The sequence below is a fragment of the Bombus bifarius genome, unplaced genomic scaffold (assembly GCF_011952205.1).
Source record: "Bombus bifarius isolate JDL3187 unplaced genomic scaffold, Bbif_JDL3187 scf7180000008178, whole genome shotgun sequence".
Lineage (NCBI taxonomy): Eukaryota > Metazoa > Arthropoda > Insecta > Hymenoptera > Apidae > Bombus > Bombus bifarius.
In genome coordinates this window covers 1,719,393-1,737,315 of record NW_022884495.1, presented here as the reverse complement: position 1 = coordinate 1,737,315, position 17,923 = coordinate 1,719,393, and the positions used below count along the sequence as shown (strand labels likewise).

At 38.1% G+C, this 17,923-nt stretch overlaps 1 protein-coding gene and 1 long non-coding RNA gene across 2 annotated transcripts in view; one reads left to right on the top strand and one right to left on the bottom strand.

The window, feature by feature from the left end:
• Window positions 1-17,923, top strand: part of LOC117209499 (histone demethylase UTY) — a 147,857-nt gene that overhangs the window by 7,544 nt on the left and 122,390 nt on the right. The gene's annotated exons all lie outside the window — the stretch shown is intronic.
• On the bottom strand, window positions 695-3,112 carry LOC117209510. Its single transcript, XR_004487926.1, has 3 exons — window positions 2,589-3,112; window positions 1,038-1,142; window positions 695-975 (listed from the first exon to the last, which is right to left on the bottom strand). It is a non-coding gene; the product is annotated as an uncharacterized LOC117209510 (long non-coding RNA).

Genomic DNA, 17,923 nt, shown 5'->3' with positions numbered 1-17,923 from the left:
GTTGATCGTTGTCGATGACGGAACGAATTTTCTTGCTGATTACTTATCGAACATAAGATCGATTTTCTAGCGTTGGCCTATTCTATAATTCGTCCTTTGAAATTCAGCTTCCTCAGGAATCATGCAAAAAATGATGTACAACGAAAAATACTTTCGAATAGGTCGTAGATATATGAAAATCGAATTACAGTGAAAAGAAGATGAATTGAAAGTACATTTAAAAAGAAGCAGAATTCACGTTGCTGTTTTTCTATACAGTGAAATTTCTGCATAATCGTTTCGTTATTAGGTAACTATTTCGAGCACAGTTGGTTGATACAGCAGCCGGGCTGTTTGTCCGCCATGGCAGAGTGGCGTTGAGTCACGTGCAACGCATAGAGATGCGTTGCAGACGATCGATTTTACGGCCTCTCCTTCTACGCACGTGTTCAGCCATGTATAGTCACACATCAAATTGGCGATCGTAACAGTCCTTATCTGTTTCCCGTGGGAGCACGATTCTGCTCTTCTTTTCGTTTTTATAAAATTAACCTTTTAAGCACTCGTTTGATTTAAGTAGAAAAATGAAGATAACATACTTTTTTTTATCTCGCTCCTATTATTACGTAAAAAGTATTTTACTGATATTTCATAAGTGTATGGTGTTTCAAGCTTCTAATTTTGTATTTATGGTAAAAGACGTATAAAACGTATAAAATACGATTATTATTGAGCAGTAGTATGGGACGTGACCTTTTATTGAAATATTAGATAAATATTAGGCAGATGTTGGGATTTTAATTAATATTCATATATACGTATATCTTCTTTTAACGATCATCATGAAATTTTCTCTAACAGCGTGGATATTTCGAAATTACGATAAAAGTTTCATTGATGGTGTATTAGAGATGAATTTCTCAAATTATATTCGAATTCGAGTTAGATAAAATATCGGTTAGCGATTCTCTGTCGTCCATTGTTCCATCGTTTCATCTGGAACATTTTTAGAATGTTAGAATAGAATGGTAATTAAGCTTCTCGTCACTGTCAATTACCTTAGACATTGTCATAGTTAATCTCGTCAGTCATCCATGCAATTATACATTTATCTTCAATCTCCTTATTGTGTAATTCACCGGGTTATTTTGTACTCCTCGTGTCTGACAGCGGAAAAATAAAACGTGGCAGTGTCACGTTAGCATTATAACGAGATCATTTTGCTTTAATATGTTCGTCGTACAATTTTTATGTTATTCCATGATACAATATCTTTTGTGGCTTATGAAATAATAGACGAAAAAACAGAAAAAGATGTCAGCGAAGAGTGAAAATAATATATACAAATAAAACAATAAGTAAAATTGTTACAAATTTTTTATTAAATATTTTTAGAATTTAATGTGATGATTTGACGAAGAATGAGACTGATAGCTTTTCATTGAAAAAGTCATCTTTGTTATTCTAGCGAATGTCAAAAAATGTTTGAAGGAATATTTTCATTACTAAGATTAATACGATCTTAAGGAATTTTCAATTTTATGCAAATCTCTTCCATAGTATGAATATTCAAGAAGCTTCAAAGAAAGAAGTGTAGCCGTAAAAAACATAAATCGAAGGATATTTGAATACAGATGCCATAAAAGTTCTTCGTGTCAACGAATTTTTGTTACTGAATCATATTTAAAAAATAACGTAAATGATTAATACGTTTTCTTCTCAATATATTTAACTAATAATAATAAATATATATTAACCAAGTATGCTTCTTCTCAAAATTTACATCGATCATGTATAGAAAAAGCATTCATAATATTTCAAAAAGATTCTATCATGGATAGAGTGCTATAAAATTTGTAAATATATAAAATTCTATTTTCATATTTACAGGATGAAAAATGTGTAAAACTGTACTTTTGATAATAAAATATTCAAAATATCACGATTAAATTTTCACTAGTGTGTATGCAGAATATGCAGAAAAATTCTATGTTTTTACTACCATCCTAAAAAAAAAAAAACGATATTTCAGTTCTATAAATAGAATATTCGAGATATAACGAAGTTCGATCTGTGTAAGTAGAATTCCGAAAACGGTCAAACAGATTTTTACATATGGCATACTAACAGCAGGTTTCATTTTTACAAATCTAATACGCAAATCGTATAAAGTTCTATCTCTTAGAGACACGAAATTTTATTTTCAGAAATAGAATATTCAAAACACATCAAATTCTACCTACGAATAGCTACCTATAAATCTATATTTTTGAAGTCAGCATTGTGTCTAAAACACACACAAATTTTATCTTTTCCATTCATAGACATAAATCCATAGAACGGCCTGTGTACTTAAAATGTTACAGGCGTAATAAATGTACATACATATACATATTTATCAAATTCATTCAATATACTATTATCACAACTAGAGTACACAAAATTGGTAAACATTCTATTTTCGCTAAGGTCACGAAAATAGAATGGCACGCGTTCTCCAATCGACGATAATATGCAACGATTCGAACGACCACGAAAAGAACCGAACGTTCAACAGCACGTACAAAATTCAGAGACGACAGGGGCAATTAATTTGAATACTTATCTACCCGTTGGCCACGTGTTTCCAACGCGGGGAATTAAACTAAGGAAGCAGTCTCTTAGCAGTCGGCGGTTCGCATTTATTCGCTCTTATCGCGCTGACTGTTGTAAGTTTCCAGAGGTGGAGAGGCACCTTGCACGTGAGACTTTTCACGAGGGCTACACACGTGTACGTCGTTGTTCAAACGACATGGCCGCTGCACCCTGCCGTGTACGCGTGCAGCAAGGTGCATGCAAGCTCTGACCCAGATCGTACGATCGATATTCCCTGCCCCAGATACGCTTACAGAGATTAATATTTTTTCCACGCAAGCCTGACGATGATTGACCCCACCTCCCTTTTCATGAACTTCGTATTTACCGTCATTTCGAGTTCAGGTTCTCCTGACCACGTTTCGGGATTAACCCTCGCTACGCTCTGCTGTAATCGTGTGTGACATTGTTGAGCTTGTTGATTTGGGTCTCTTAAACGGTAAATAACTGCTACCTATATGACGAAAGAATTATTTTAGGTTGTCTAATATTTTTTTTTCTTCAAATTCTGTTTTTTTTTCCATACGTATTCTTCTAGCACAATTGTTTCCTTTTAACTGGCTCGTATTCCTAAAAACTACGTTCGAGATACAAACGATAATCATTTTGATATATCTTATTGCGCTGTAGAAAATTAAATTGTATTTTAATGAGGTGCGCTCTACTCCAATAATTCGTACGAGTAATTTCGCTGCTTGTGAAATCAGCCATACAAATTGATGCTTACAATCTCTCGAATTGCGCACGCGAGTCTGACTTAGTCGCTTAATTTGGAGTCATTGATCTAGATTGATCTTTGAAATTCATTTCTCGCTGCTAACTGATTTACAGATTACTTGCTACGATCGGCCGCATAATTGGACGTATAAAACAAGCTGTTTGAATAATTCTTCGTATAATGAATTACATTCGAAAAATAAGGGAAAACGTCTGCGTCAAAAATTACTTTTAAATATTTTTTCAAAGATATCGTTCTAGTCTTCTTCTATTCCAGGTAACTTATACCATCTGTAGCATTACATTTTTTTTTTTTTTAGAGATTTGTAAATTAATGTTTAAAGAGACCTTCTAATATCGCTGAATCAGTATAAAAATACCTTGAGAATTTGCATCAGATTCTAAAAGAGTTCTGAATAATTACATAAATATAGCATGTTGCTTAGCGGCGTGTTATTAAAAGGGAGGAATATTCATACATGTTAAGAACCTTTGGAGACAAGAGATTAGAATATTTCTCGTTCGTTCGCAAAAATATTGAATTCATTCGAATATTTTTAATATTTCCATAGATTCAAGCTAAATATCGCAAGACGATTAAATTTTCTCACAAGCCCCGCTAAAAGCGAAGAAATCGCTACAGCCTTGCATATTTAAATACAAAAGTCTCTGTTCATAGCGATTCATATAAAAAATCTTTATTAACCATGCGCAGAATAAATCATACAATTTCCCACGATACTCTTCCAACAATTACACAAATATTCCAACTGAGAATCAACACGGTGCAACCGAATCAACTTAAAACCTAACCGACAGCCTAAGCTGCTCCTCCATCCACTCGAACTTCCATCTTCGGTACAAGCATCGACGCCACCATCCGGATGGCAATGACCGCTATTCCGCTTAGTACGTCGTTCGTTTCCGTCGAAATTCCGATTCCGCATCGGCACAGTCGACAACGCGGCTCCCAGCACCGAGCGTCAGGTGGATCAGCGTCGAACTCGAGCTGTTCCTCCTCCGGTGACGTGCAACTGCTTCTCGCCGGCTAGGCTGTTGTATGCAAGTGTTACCGTATAGGAGGGACAACGAGGACAACGACGTCGACGGCGGGTGGCAGGGAGTCAGAGTCGTCTCGGTATTACTTCGCGGATCGTTCGGCGAGGTCATGGTCAGCCGGCGTGCTGAAACCGAGAGTCAACAAACTCTGTGTAAGCGAAGAGAGAAGCGAAGCCAGAAGCGGCGAACCAAGAGTACCACCGTTCGGCCATCCAGCCGGACAGTTAACCAGTCTGCCAAACATAACCCCCTGTGTGTCCGTTCAGCCGTGAGTTCCTCGAGGAAAGCCGCCCACTGCTAGCGGATTCTCTCTTGCTCTCTTCCTCCCTCCACTTTTCTTTCTTCTGCTTTCTCCTTTCCCCGTCGTTTCTGCTTTGGTCCTCCTTATCTCTGTCTTCTTCCTTTTATCCTTGTTCTTCTCTGTGTAGCGAGACCTCCATCGCTAAAAATAAATTCGCAATCATTATTTATAGCCAGCTCCGTTGCTTGAGGTTATGGTTGCACCTGCAGGCGCAGCAAGAGCGTGTCTTTTGGTGATCTCTCCTTCTGGAAACGAGATCCGTGACCTGTGATCGATTTAGTGGTCATCGATCTCTGTTTGATGTATTTGATTTGGATAGTAGCTGTGAAGGGATGTTGTACGAGTAATATTGGAAGCTCTTGGGACGAGCTAGCCTTTTTGCAGAGAAAGGTAATTTGCAGGAAAACAAAAATGTGACAGAAATGTGATACGTTGATTACATTTCTGTACTGTTTGCTAAGCTATGCCCACGTGTGCTTACGTTGAACGCACGTGAGCACCGTTTGGTGAATCATTCTCCCCTTACAACACGTGACACATTATATGTTATATACAAACTGTTAAAAAAGGATCGATGGTTTCGAAGACTCATAGTTTTCAAATTAATATGGCTCTTACAACTAATTTCTTTAGCAAAATTCACTATTATAGTTTTCTAACATATAATTAGCAATCTCGCATAACGTTGGTAACAATTGCCAATGATTATCAATACGATAAATATGATCTGTTACCAACACAGCAATTGCACATAATCTACTGCAGACGTATCAAATCGCCAACGTCTCAGCAATCTCGTATTAATCATTCTCCAAAACATAGCCTTAAGATAGCCAAAAAAGATGTTGTGCAATTTACTCTTGACGAAAAGAAATATTGATATGATATGATATATGCATTTATACTGCTCAATCTCTGAGAATACGCGTGTTTATGTATACAGCCTGAAGCACGGCAAGTTTATCGACATTGGTACTTGTGACGTCGCGATTTGCGGTGGCAGCGCCCTGGACGGGTCCGTGCCTCCGCGAGCTGTGACGTCATTGGGTAGCGGGGCGAGCCGTGGGCCAATGGACGCGCGCCACGTCATCGCCTGCCTCCGCTCTTCGGAGACGGCGAGTCACGTGACGTCACCAGGGACGACACGGCACTCTCCACGAGTTGAATGACCCCTACAGACCAAGTTCAATACACCGACGAGGAAAGATACGAGCGATACGACCCGCAGACCTGCGGAGTCTACCACCATAGTTCCTCCGGCGCTCACCGTTTCGTCCGTGTTCGAAGGAAACAGAGATCTTCCTTCTACTGCGTTCCGCGCGTTCAGCTACGCTCGGCTACGCTCGAGTCGTCTCGGCTCAATTCGGCTTTCGGGAATCGGGGAGCCATTTGGCCCATAGATTCGGGCTAACTTGCGTTCGATCCGATGGACGCTCGCATTCGATGACTGCCTTCGTGGTTTCGAACAGGATTCGAATAGCCAGTCGAAATTGCCCGAATTTTATCGAGGAATCTCAATTATCGAAGAATCGATTTTGTAACTTGCAATTTGATTAGTACATGGATGTTGTATTGGAAGGAATCTGTATCGTGTACATGTTTTATGGTAGATTGTATTTGTCGGAGGGCACTTTGAGCTTTTTAATAGTTTAATGCATATGGGAGATGCTCAGGCCGATATAGAGCTACATGTGTATTGCGTGCTACCTAAGGGTTAATCATTAAACGGGAGGTAATACGAGATGAAAGATACACGTAAACGTAATATACATAATTATTTTTTAAAGTAGTATACTGGCAATTTTATATGCAAAAGTTTGATCGTTTATTTAATTCTGGTTCGTTGTATTTGACTCGCTATCAAATTAATTAATACTATACAAATTTGCATAAGTAAAAAAGAAATCCATTTTTGAATATCTTTCTATCGGATTATTGACAAGATTTTAATCAAGTAAAATATTAATAAAACGATTAATCAGTTCTAGGTATATGCTGAAGAAATTGAATTAAATATCGAATATATTTGAATGTACAATGTTAAATATCGAATGCATAGAAATGTACAAACGTTAGCTATTAATGAAATTGCGTTACACTTCTGATAACGATTGAATAACGATAACTCGAAAGATAGACGAATGGAGTTTAGCACGTTGATTGCGTGGAATCATTCTAGAGAATTAGGTTGTGCGTCGTGAGGCCACGTGACCTTTATTGCTTAATAGATCGTTATGTGAAAAGGGAATCTAGGTAATGTTATTAAATTGCAGGATATTCTTTATTAAGAGTAAACGTAACGAATGCACCTTCTTTCTTAATAAATACGCATGTTGTGTCCTGCCTTGCGAAATTCGTTCGATAGAAACGCATGGCGGAGCTGTGGTGAGCAATTAAATTATGCCGCGTTTACAGGAATAATTATTCACGTTATTTTTATATTAGGAACTTTGATCTTTTCAACAGGTCCGTCAAATCTCCAAAATTGCCAATTTTTAATAAAATTTTACCAGTGCACTCAAAATTGTGCAAAGGTTTATTTTCGAATTATCGTATCAACTGTACACCTAGGAACACATGAGAGATTGAAAATCGATGTTAAAGTTTAAGGTTGAAATTTAAAGTCGGGGCCATAGGATATTTAGATGCTCTTTGTGTGAGATATATACCGTTATTTAGGTCGAGAGACCCGAATTTACTATTCCACGAAAATATCTTCGTTGCTATGAATTTCAAAAAACACACGACGAAACAGGAATACAGAGCGCTGAAAATGAATCGAACGGCGCGCGCGGGTCGGCCGGTTTCGTTGAGATTCGTTCTGGAGAAAAATCGCTTTTATTTCGGGCCAAACGCATCTCGATCGGTCTGTTTTTATTCATTTAGCCGGCGAGGAAGTTAAAATTAGTCGTCGCGACGTTACATCTGGGAGTCAGTGACTCCTGTGTGCGAAATGTTATTCGCATTGCGCCAAAGAAATCAGTTATGCGCTGCACTTCTTCGTGCGGAGGACAAACATGTCTCCAGCTGTTACCTCTCGCAATAAGTTTTCGACTAAACGCAGTAGTACCAAGCCAAGCGAAACAGCCTGGTACAGTTTTCGAGATGTAAAATATTTATGATACACTGCGTTTCGTAACCGGCCAAAATTAAAGAAGGCTCGACACATTAAAATTCGTGGCAAATTTTACCAAGAATAAATACGTTTATCGTTGGCTTGATTAATAAAGCGTAATTCGATTTGGTCGATTCGTTTGCTGAATTTATTAAATTATAATGGTTGGCCATTCGATCGAAAACTTATTACCAAACACAATGTATTCTATTATAGTCTTATGATATTTCCAGCGAATAAATTCCAACATGGAGATTATTCGATAAATAAACTATACGTACCGATAAATTATACGGCGCAGCCGAGCGATTATTCACGGTGGCCGCATGAAAAGGCGCCTTTAAGCATTGTTAAAGCAAGACTGAGTATCAGTGGGAAATATTTCTTAAGCAAATACGGGATGGATCGGTGGAAACCGACCGCCATTACGTCTTCTGTTGGGCTCACGTGGGCAATGGAAGTGTGTTAACAAAAGGCAGGTGCCTTTCAAAGAGCAAACCCGCAACGGCCAAGAATTTTTCTTCCTCTGAATTTTCTCCGTGGCAAAGTATTTTCATAGCGGAGCGTTTGTTAAGGAATTATGAGGTTTCTTAAAAATTAATTCCTACTACGTTTTGGGCTACTCGTGAAAAGCTAATGGATCAACAAAGGAAAAGTTTACTTTCTTCTCGCTAGACGGTAGTTCCGTGAATTAATTAAATTGTGGCTGTTGCTTCTAGGAGTACATCTCTTATGAGCGTCTTTATTATACGAAACTAGGCGCATATATTATCTCGAATATTCTTTACTTTCAAATGGATCGTCAAATTAATTACTTTATCGTTATTATGTTATTATTTAAGGGCGCGAGAAAATTATTACGTCGAAACGTGATACAATGTTCTTTGTATCCGTTTAAACGATCACCAATGATTCTTCCATACGAAAGTTGCACTGATACGTATATTTTTGTAGGAGATATACAGGGTGGTTGGCAACTGGCGGTACAAGCGGAAAGGGGGTGATTCTGCGCGAAAAAAGAAGTCGAAAATATAGAATAACAATTTTTCGTTCGAGGCTTCGTTTTCGAGAAAATCGACTTTGAATTTTCGCTCGGTACGCGTGCACTTTATCGCGTCTCGTTATAACGGATCTCACTGTAGATCGTTGTCTCGATGGAAAAAATCAAAAAAACATTTTTATTCTATATTTTCGACTTCTTTTTTCGCGTAGAATCACCCCCTTTCCGCTTGTACCAATAGTTACCAACCACCCTGTATATATCATCATCGTCCATATTTCGTCCTCTTAGCTATTAGTCCGAGTTTTCGAGGAACAGAAGATACGAAGAACGCATTAGTTTCGCAATTACTCTGCATCAATTGTACGCGCGTGTTTTTAATTCTTTCACTGTATAAAAACAAAAAAAAAAGAAAAGATAGGACATTGTTGAAATGGAACAAATTGAATTCAGATCGTTTCTTGCAGCTTCCGAAAATTACTCACATTCGCGTAAATTCAAATGGCCTATTAGTCGAACGAAAGATAACGATCTAGACTTACTCGTAACGAGCCTAGTACACGATGTGCCCAGTTAAAATTCATTTGGCGCATAAGCAGGCAATATTCGACCGCGAACAACCATCCAGCCCAGATCCTGCGTGTTTCCCGGTTGAAGTATGACACCATGCTGTGCAATTTATATGCATCCATTTGTAATAGATGTCGTGAAAGTAAGTTGGCACAAGCACCGGTTTCCGAGGGGGGAGAACGACAACCGCCTCACGAACACGTGGTTAAAACGAAGTGCGTGTTACGGCCACGTGGCTCGCCATCTGATAAGACCGGTTCTAACGTGAACGTACTCGCCACTTAACTTAACTAACTGGCCATTTTCTTTGCAGGCCATCCTTAAAAAAGTTCTCGCCGATCGCGATCGTGTCACACATACGCTTATACGCTTTGCACAGTGGCTCGCGAAGGTATTTCAACGCTCGTAGAAACTTTTTTTTTTTTTTTATAAACGCGCTACGTACGAACATCGTATACAACGTTTCGAGATTTCATTATCGCCGTGATGAGATACGATTGGCACGATCGAGTCGATGAATTTAGAGACGAGCTTGAAAATGTATGATAGAAATTACGAATTATTTACTAGAAACGCGTACTCGGCCAAAGCTTCGTGTATATACTCGTGACTAATCATCGTGCAATTTACATATTCGTTTGGTCGTTACATCCATCGTTACATATAAACGAAATTAGATTATCCTTGCGTTCAACGATACGTTATTTGAATATGTATTTTATCGTTGCTATATCGTTGTTCAATAGACAAAAACATAATCGAAGAGGACATGTTTTGCTATATTGCTGGAGCGCGTAGGATTAATCAATATACATATGTATCTCGTCGTGTTATCGAAAACTCGATACATATTTGAGAACGATAACGCGATATAGTTTATCTGCGAAGCAATCGTTTCCGAAACGAAGGAATTGCGACGCGTAGATCTGTGGAAAATAATTGCCGGCTATCGTTGGAAGAGGTCCGAATATTCAGGCCGCTTATCTAGCCTAATTCCGTTTTCCATGGAAACACTGTTACTTTCAGCGGAATCGATAAGTCAACTGGAATGGATCGGTTTCGTTGGAGGCGAGACGTCGACGTTATACGGCAAAAAGCAATCGATCATGCTCCGGTGAAAACGTATGCAAGTTGCCACGTGTTCAGAGACACGAGGCTGTGGACGAATATCGATGCACGCGGGCTTAAAGCGCTCGATTAGCGGCGTTTAAAGCGATTACGAGCGTTCGAGATCCGATGAATTTTGTGCAGAACGTTGCCCACTTTTTCCCTGCTTTTATAATGAATTTATTTGTACAAATAAAATTTGTATACGCAAATGAATTGAAATATTAATATTCTCCTTTATTTTCAATTTAAACGTTACACGCAACCCTGTTAATGTAATCCTGACATAGTATCAAAGTTGTTGCGATATTTGACATTTTTTTTCGTATTAATTAAACGTCCTTCGCTCTTCTCTTTCTTTCGTTATGCTATCTTTTAGAAGGAAGCTCGAATATCTTAAGATTGGAATCGTCAAAACATTCCGGGGATTGAAGAAAATAAGTAAAAAGTACTTGTTTTCTTTTGTTCTGCCTTTACTGCCGTTTGTTTATCTACAACCTCGGTCGATACTAAGTGACCTATAGTCGTTGGAATGTAAATTCCATTTACTCATATTCGAACCAAGCATCGAGTAAGCGAGCAACGTTATGAGCAAAAAGAGTCTCATTTTCGTATGCAAAATACATTTTCTTCCTAAGGTATTATATATAGCGTGTCCATTGCTGATAGTCGACGGAAAAAGTACGAGCAAATAGCGATTTGATATCGGCTAGAAAAGCATGGAATAAAGAGGTGTATACTTCCCATGTATTGTAAAGATACAAACAAAAGTTACCTTCATAGTCGGTGCTCTCCAAAGTCTTCGCAAGGCAAAATAAATATCAGCACCATACGATGCCCACCTCGAAGTCCTACGACATTTGTCTCAAACATCTTCTCGTATCGTGCACGGTTTTGCTGGAGATGTTTCCAGGCGAAACGAGCAACGCTGTATATTGCCTATTAATATAACATATTGGACCATCGCCTATAAATAACCTGTTTTTTTTTTATATTTATCTGTATTTACAAAATATTTACTCGTTACACTTGGCGCGTCTCGCCTTATGCATACGTTAAGCATATCGGACAAATTGAACTTGATACAGGCTCGCATGAATGCAAATCGTGTGAAATATTACTCGCAGAACCAGTTTACCGTAGGCAACAGTACGCAACTCTTGCATTGTGTAGAATTCCGATTACTTAATCGGGCCACATTGACGAGATATCTCGGGGCCCGAAGTTGTTTGACGTTTTCCACCAGATATCTCGCGTTTCCTGATATCGGCCCTCCCTCCTATTTGTATTGCTCGTTCGATGGAAAATAAAATCGCGCACGCTATGGGAGTCTGAGTTAGGTTGCACGGTGAGAATCGAAAGCGAATGTTAGCACCTTATAAAAATATCGCTCGTATAATATTGACTTATCTATCTACCTATCTACTTACCTATGATTTTTACTATTCATTCGTATTTCTACATGCTTTCTATCTTTTCCATGAATTCCCAATTTATGCAACGTACGTGCGCAAGTTTTGAAATATATTTCGTACCCTCGGTGCATCGAACACGCTCATTTTTCTACACTGTCGCTGTATTTTTGTTCCAAGCGAACGAAAAGATCGCAGATTATATGGTATTTAACCAGCTCTGTCGTTCTAAAGCGCGAGTTTTTCCGTAAGCGCGTGAAACAACTTTTCTTCTAATCGCAGGTGAGACTAGATTTGTATAAATTACGGCTTCGAGTCATTTCGTGTTAGACGACATAAATGGACGATACGAATTCCAAATCAAGCTTGAGCTACTCGCTCTTGATTCTTAATTATTAATTATTTATAAACGTTTAGATTCTTCTCTTACAATGAAAATCGTCGCTTTCAGTTTCCTTTTCGTGTATATAACTGATTTATATCTGGCAATCTGTATATATTTTATACAACTATTTTATTTCATCATCCATACACTACGTGTGTTCGTGGATATACACGAAACTTATCTCCAACTTACAAACTCGTTTAAAACCGATACAGCCAGTACAATTAAATATATCTTCTACGTAAATTGAACGTAACAATCTTTTCTATAATTATTGCTACTTAATACGATATATCTAAATACACGTGACACTTTGATCGTTATAGTAATGTGAAATGTTAATTCAAATGACTATGGGTCACCTATAATCAAAAGATATCAACGACGAATCGATATACGATTAATACTAAACGACAGAATTATAATCGTATGGATGTTACATCCATAAAGGACGTATAAAATTCATTTGACGGTCAGAGGTTAATATTAAATATCTTGTTCGAACTTATCGCTTCGTCCGATCGTATGTGTTTCACGTATCAAGTATTATCCTGTCGTAAAATAAACTTTCGTTCAGCCATTCGGATTAGGAACGGGGAACGATTTCCTGTTCCCGGTGGGCTGGCGTGTTCGTTAAAAATAATTAAATCCGAGCTGAAAGTCGCGCACCCTCCGCCGTTTCGAAAGAAAGAACCGAGAAAACGAGATTGCACTGCGCGTGTGTATTTTGGTAACGAACCTCTCCGCTGGAATTTTCGCCCTTTCCATTCCATTCCGACGAACGGCACTCATCTCGCTCGAATTCATTCCACTGACTGCGTGAAATAAGTTGGAAAATTATTTTTTTCGCCTTTCAGGCAGAATCGTAGACAATATTAACTGTCATGTGGTTGGCCGTTTTTCTTTTTTCTCCAAACATTGCTCAGCTTTTCTCCTTTTTGGTGGAACTTTGTCCGGGCTTTTTGTTCAGCTTTTCCGTTTCAAGATGAGACGCAGGATACGATACTTCTGGTTTTTCAAACTTTAAATAGAATCGATCGAAATTTTTAACGACACTTCGGTATTTCTTTCGACAAAAATATTTTCTTTAAAATATCTTCTAAACGTTTTCGCTCGAAAAGGCGAGAATATTCGAATCGAACGCGTAGATCGTCGTCTATATTTATATTTCAAAAGATCGTTTAGTTCCATTTAAAATAACAAAATAGCATAGTAATATATAATACTCGTTTGTATTATTTTATCTATTATGTGTAACGCGATAATCAAAATTCTACATTGATGGGTTCTTTCAATGAGAAGCATTTTTATACTTTGCATCATTTTTTATGCAGATTTTTTTTCTAACAAAAATAAAGAACGTTCAACAGCATACTAAAAGGGCTGCTGATACATTCACATCGCCGTGCGAATATTCAGATTTCTACCGCGGTATTAAAATTTATTTCCTCCGGCATGTGCTTTCGCTAAAATTCTGCTGGGAGATATATAGTACATAACGAGCGAAAATGTATAATTTAATGCAGTTAAAAACCTCGTATTATTAAAAAACGACCAATTCGTTGGTCCACTAAATAACGGTAGTCTAACGTCAATACCAGTGAATGGATATGTTAATTTAATCTCCATCCAATTCCATCGAATTCTTAACTCATTTTTCATTGTATACACCTTGATAAAATTACGCCAATAATTCCATGTGATTATCCAAAGACGACATATCCCGTGTAATATCGCGTCCGTTCCCCATTAATTATCCCTTCATATATCTAATGCCGATATTTATGGAATCACGTCATGGCCAGAGCGTAACTTCAAAGAGTGAAGTAATCGCACTCGCTGCGCTTGTTTTTATGTAACTAACCTTCGCCTCCTGTCATCTATTCCCATTCACTGTACGTAACAGGTAGAAACTGATTCCTCTCGTACAACTTTCTCGGACCATCTCTCGTTCATAAATATGCCAGCACTTGTGTCAACTTGGAGCGTATAAACAATATACAATGTACGATGTGTACAGTATATAAATGTTACTAAAGCGCAGGAATCAGTAACAAATTAATAATAACTAGTCTGTAGATGTTTTATGTAAACTCAAAGTTCCTATGAACATTGCTAAAGAGGCGAAACTTAAATATTGGATAATTTCATCCAGCAAATATTGGACAAAAGAAAGAAGAAGTTCGTGGTAAGATCGAGGCGCTAAATATACAATTTCTACTGGAATTATGTCGACAAGATTTTCGCTGCGATTTAAAAATGACGACTATCCAATAGCGAAGAAAAGATCGGTTTTCTTAATATTTTTCAAAAAATTCTCGGCCATCTAAACAAAGGTACAAGGAAATACTGATATTCTCAATTGTTGCTAGAAAAAGTAGCTATTAATTTCGATCGCATTCGCGTGTTTGGAAACTCTTAAACGTATAAAAAGGAGAAGTCTACAGCAGGCTTGAAAATGCACAGAATCTCGTCGTAAAAGGCTATTTACCGGTAAAAGACTCGATCGTATTTGTTCGTGGCCGTGTTAACGTTAACGCGTTACTTTCCTTCTCTTGATCACGTGGTTCCAGGTGTCCAAGGTGGACAGTAGAAGGGGAGGAAAAAACGTGGATGAGGATCACTGACGAAGAGGTTTCTTTGCCCAACGACGAGAAGTGAACGTGGTGATACGAGAAAAAGGAAACCGGAAAGTGGTGTGGTCTGTGTATTTTAGTAACGAACATTCTAAGCGAAAAACCTCGCGTTGTACGTCCGAACAAAGACGACACACGATTTTTGGCGGCCTACGGAGCTTCGCCTTCCAACACCCTCTGCATTGGGTCATCCTAAAAATAATACTGTTTCCTTTTTTTCTTTTTCTGAGAGTTAAATTTAAAACGACGGTAGTTGTTACTATCCGATGGCTTAATAAAATTGGAATAGGAAATTTAGTAGCAAACTGTAAATTTAAATGTAGGCATCCTATATCACTGGCTGTCTCAACGAAACTCCAGCCACTCCGAAAACGTTGCAACCCGCATTTATATTTACGCATTAAACGCGTCGTGACCGAGCTTCCTTCCACGTTTTTCCCTATATATAACGAATTATATCCGTTTCCCAGTTCCCTCATTTGAAATGCTAATGGATCTTTTACACGAGGTTTTTCGAGTGCAGCGAATAACATCGTCGCGAACACGTGAACAATGTGTATACATATCGTGTGTTGACACGTTGCTGACTGGCTGTTTTACGTAAAAACTAACACGTGTCATCGGCTAGCTAATGCAGAACAACTTAGTTCCAGTGATATAACTTTACTTGCAAGTGAAAAACTCATGCATAACATTAAATGTGCCTTCCAATGGACAAAAAATGCGATAAATTATTTATCCAAAGTAGCAAGATGCAAGTGTAGATATGCAGATATGACAGTTACAAGTTTTAAATAAATCATACGCGCGTTACGTTCCATTTTTACCTACTGACATAATGACCCGAGGTTTTAGTATAATTCTAGAAAAACAATTCACACGTTGAATGCAACAGATTTCAACATTGTATCGTTCAATACGTTGAATAAAGGTACAAAAAACGAAACATTATCTACGATGAGCGTTTCGTTCCAATTCCACTGTGATAACCTCTAGACATTAATTGGAAGGGAAGAAAAAGAGGGAAGAAGAGAAAAGAGGCACGAAAATAATTCTTTTACTCTTTCTTTTCGCTATTACCTCCTCTACGGGTAATAATACCCTGTTCGCGTCTCGATGTTCGTAGCAATATATTTTCTAAAATTCACTCGAACGATGAAAAGAATTCCGTTTAGAACTATATTTGGTATGGTAGCGAGAATTCGATGAGCACATGTGCCCTTGTGGCACAGTGTGACCTTAACGTTATAGAGCCGTGCCAGATCACAGACGTATAATCAGACAATTATGCTCATAATAATAGGCCGGAATTCTTCGTAACCGAGCCATGTAGAGATACGTAGAGATGCCGGCCGAGGGACTATTTACCTAGGAGCCTTATGGGAAAGTTTACGGTCGCCTGGCCGCAAAAACCAGCGTGCAATTTCGCGACGTCGAAACGTCCTTTGGTTATTGTGACCCGTAGGCTCCTCTCGTTCGCGTAAATGCACACGTGAGAATAACTTCAACCGGTTCCCTCGAATATGCTCGACTACCCAGCCAGCATCCTGTCCAAAATAAATAATCACGTGTAACTTGATAACGTTGAATCTCTTTAATCATTGTGCACAGTGGTAAGGAGCTTGTTTATCCCAGGAGTTTATTTTAGCTATTACATTCGGTAGTTACAGACATTATTAAGAGGCTAGTAGCGGTTGACATTTATTTTCGTGTTTCTGTGAATAAATATCAATTGACTTACGTATCGACTTTGTCTCGCAGAACCTAATATTAGAATCACCAAACCGATGAAAAAGGGCGTGATCAGGTTCATAAAGCTCGATATACACACTGCGTGTACGTTGTGATATCCAATGATATTCTGTGACACATTATAGCGACAGTTTGCGCTGAGCACGTGTCATTAATTCATACGTAACGTCAGAGCGTTCTTTGCAACGGAGAGGTTAGCTCGTTATGGCCACCTCTCTAGCGTCGCCTGGTTTCCATGGAAACGCAGACACGCCGAGCGAGAAGAACGACTTGGAAGTGACGCAGGCGCGTGAGGTACGCTGATCAGCGTTGGTTACTATGAGCAAGTTCACGTGTGACGCAATTCCTGACGGCAACTTGTCGTCTTGTTCGCATCAGAAAAAATGATCGCTGGTACTGCTAGGACGTGAACGTGACGCGTGACGCTTGTACACATCGGGCTTTAACCCTCGTAGAACGGGATTGCGGAAGTAGAGTCGTTTCCAACCTATTACAGAATCCTGTCATTATGTTTCCTGATTTGATCTTAAATTATTGTTAATTTATTTTATGATACATAGGACAAAGAAATTTCAAATATTAAATAAACAATATTCGTTCTAGGTTTAGGTTAGTGAAGTTAATGCATACGTAAAGTATAACTTTGCATAGAATAGAGATTTTAAATTTCCTGCGGCTAGAATTGCTTATGATTATTGCCTGTTATGTTTTTTTAAATGCAGACAACGTGACATTTGAAACTCTTTCATAAATTTTGTAAATTTGCTTATGAAATTATTCCGACTCTTGGAAAATTAATGACTTCTTTCGCAAGTTAAGGTTATTGACTAGTAATTAGTTAATATTTATTCATTATATCGGTCTCAGCCATTATGATCATGATTATGGAGTAATCAGCTGACTTGTAGAGTTTTACCTGTTTTATATATACCAAACTTGTTATTTGTATAATATTATGCATGAGATTATTATGCAATTATTAGTACTGGTTGCTCATCACCTTTAAAATTCATTGATAATATTTGTTCGATTGTGTATATGTACATTGCAAAATACAAATACGGTGTGTGTAATATTTTCGTTGCAACAATATCTATATGATTTCAAATATTGACATTAAATGTTAAAATTCACCGTTGAGGTGAAAGAATCCCAGTCGTAACCAAAAAATACAAAAGGTATGCAGTTTTAACAATGCATGTAAATTTGATCGAGAAATCCGATCTTGAAAATGCCGTTTCTAAATTGCATCCATT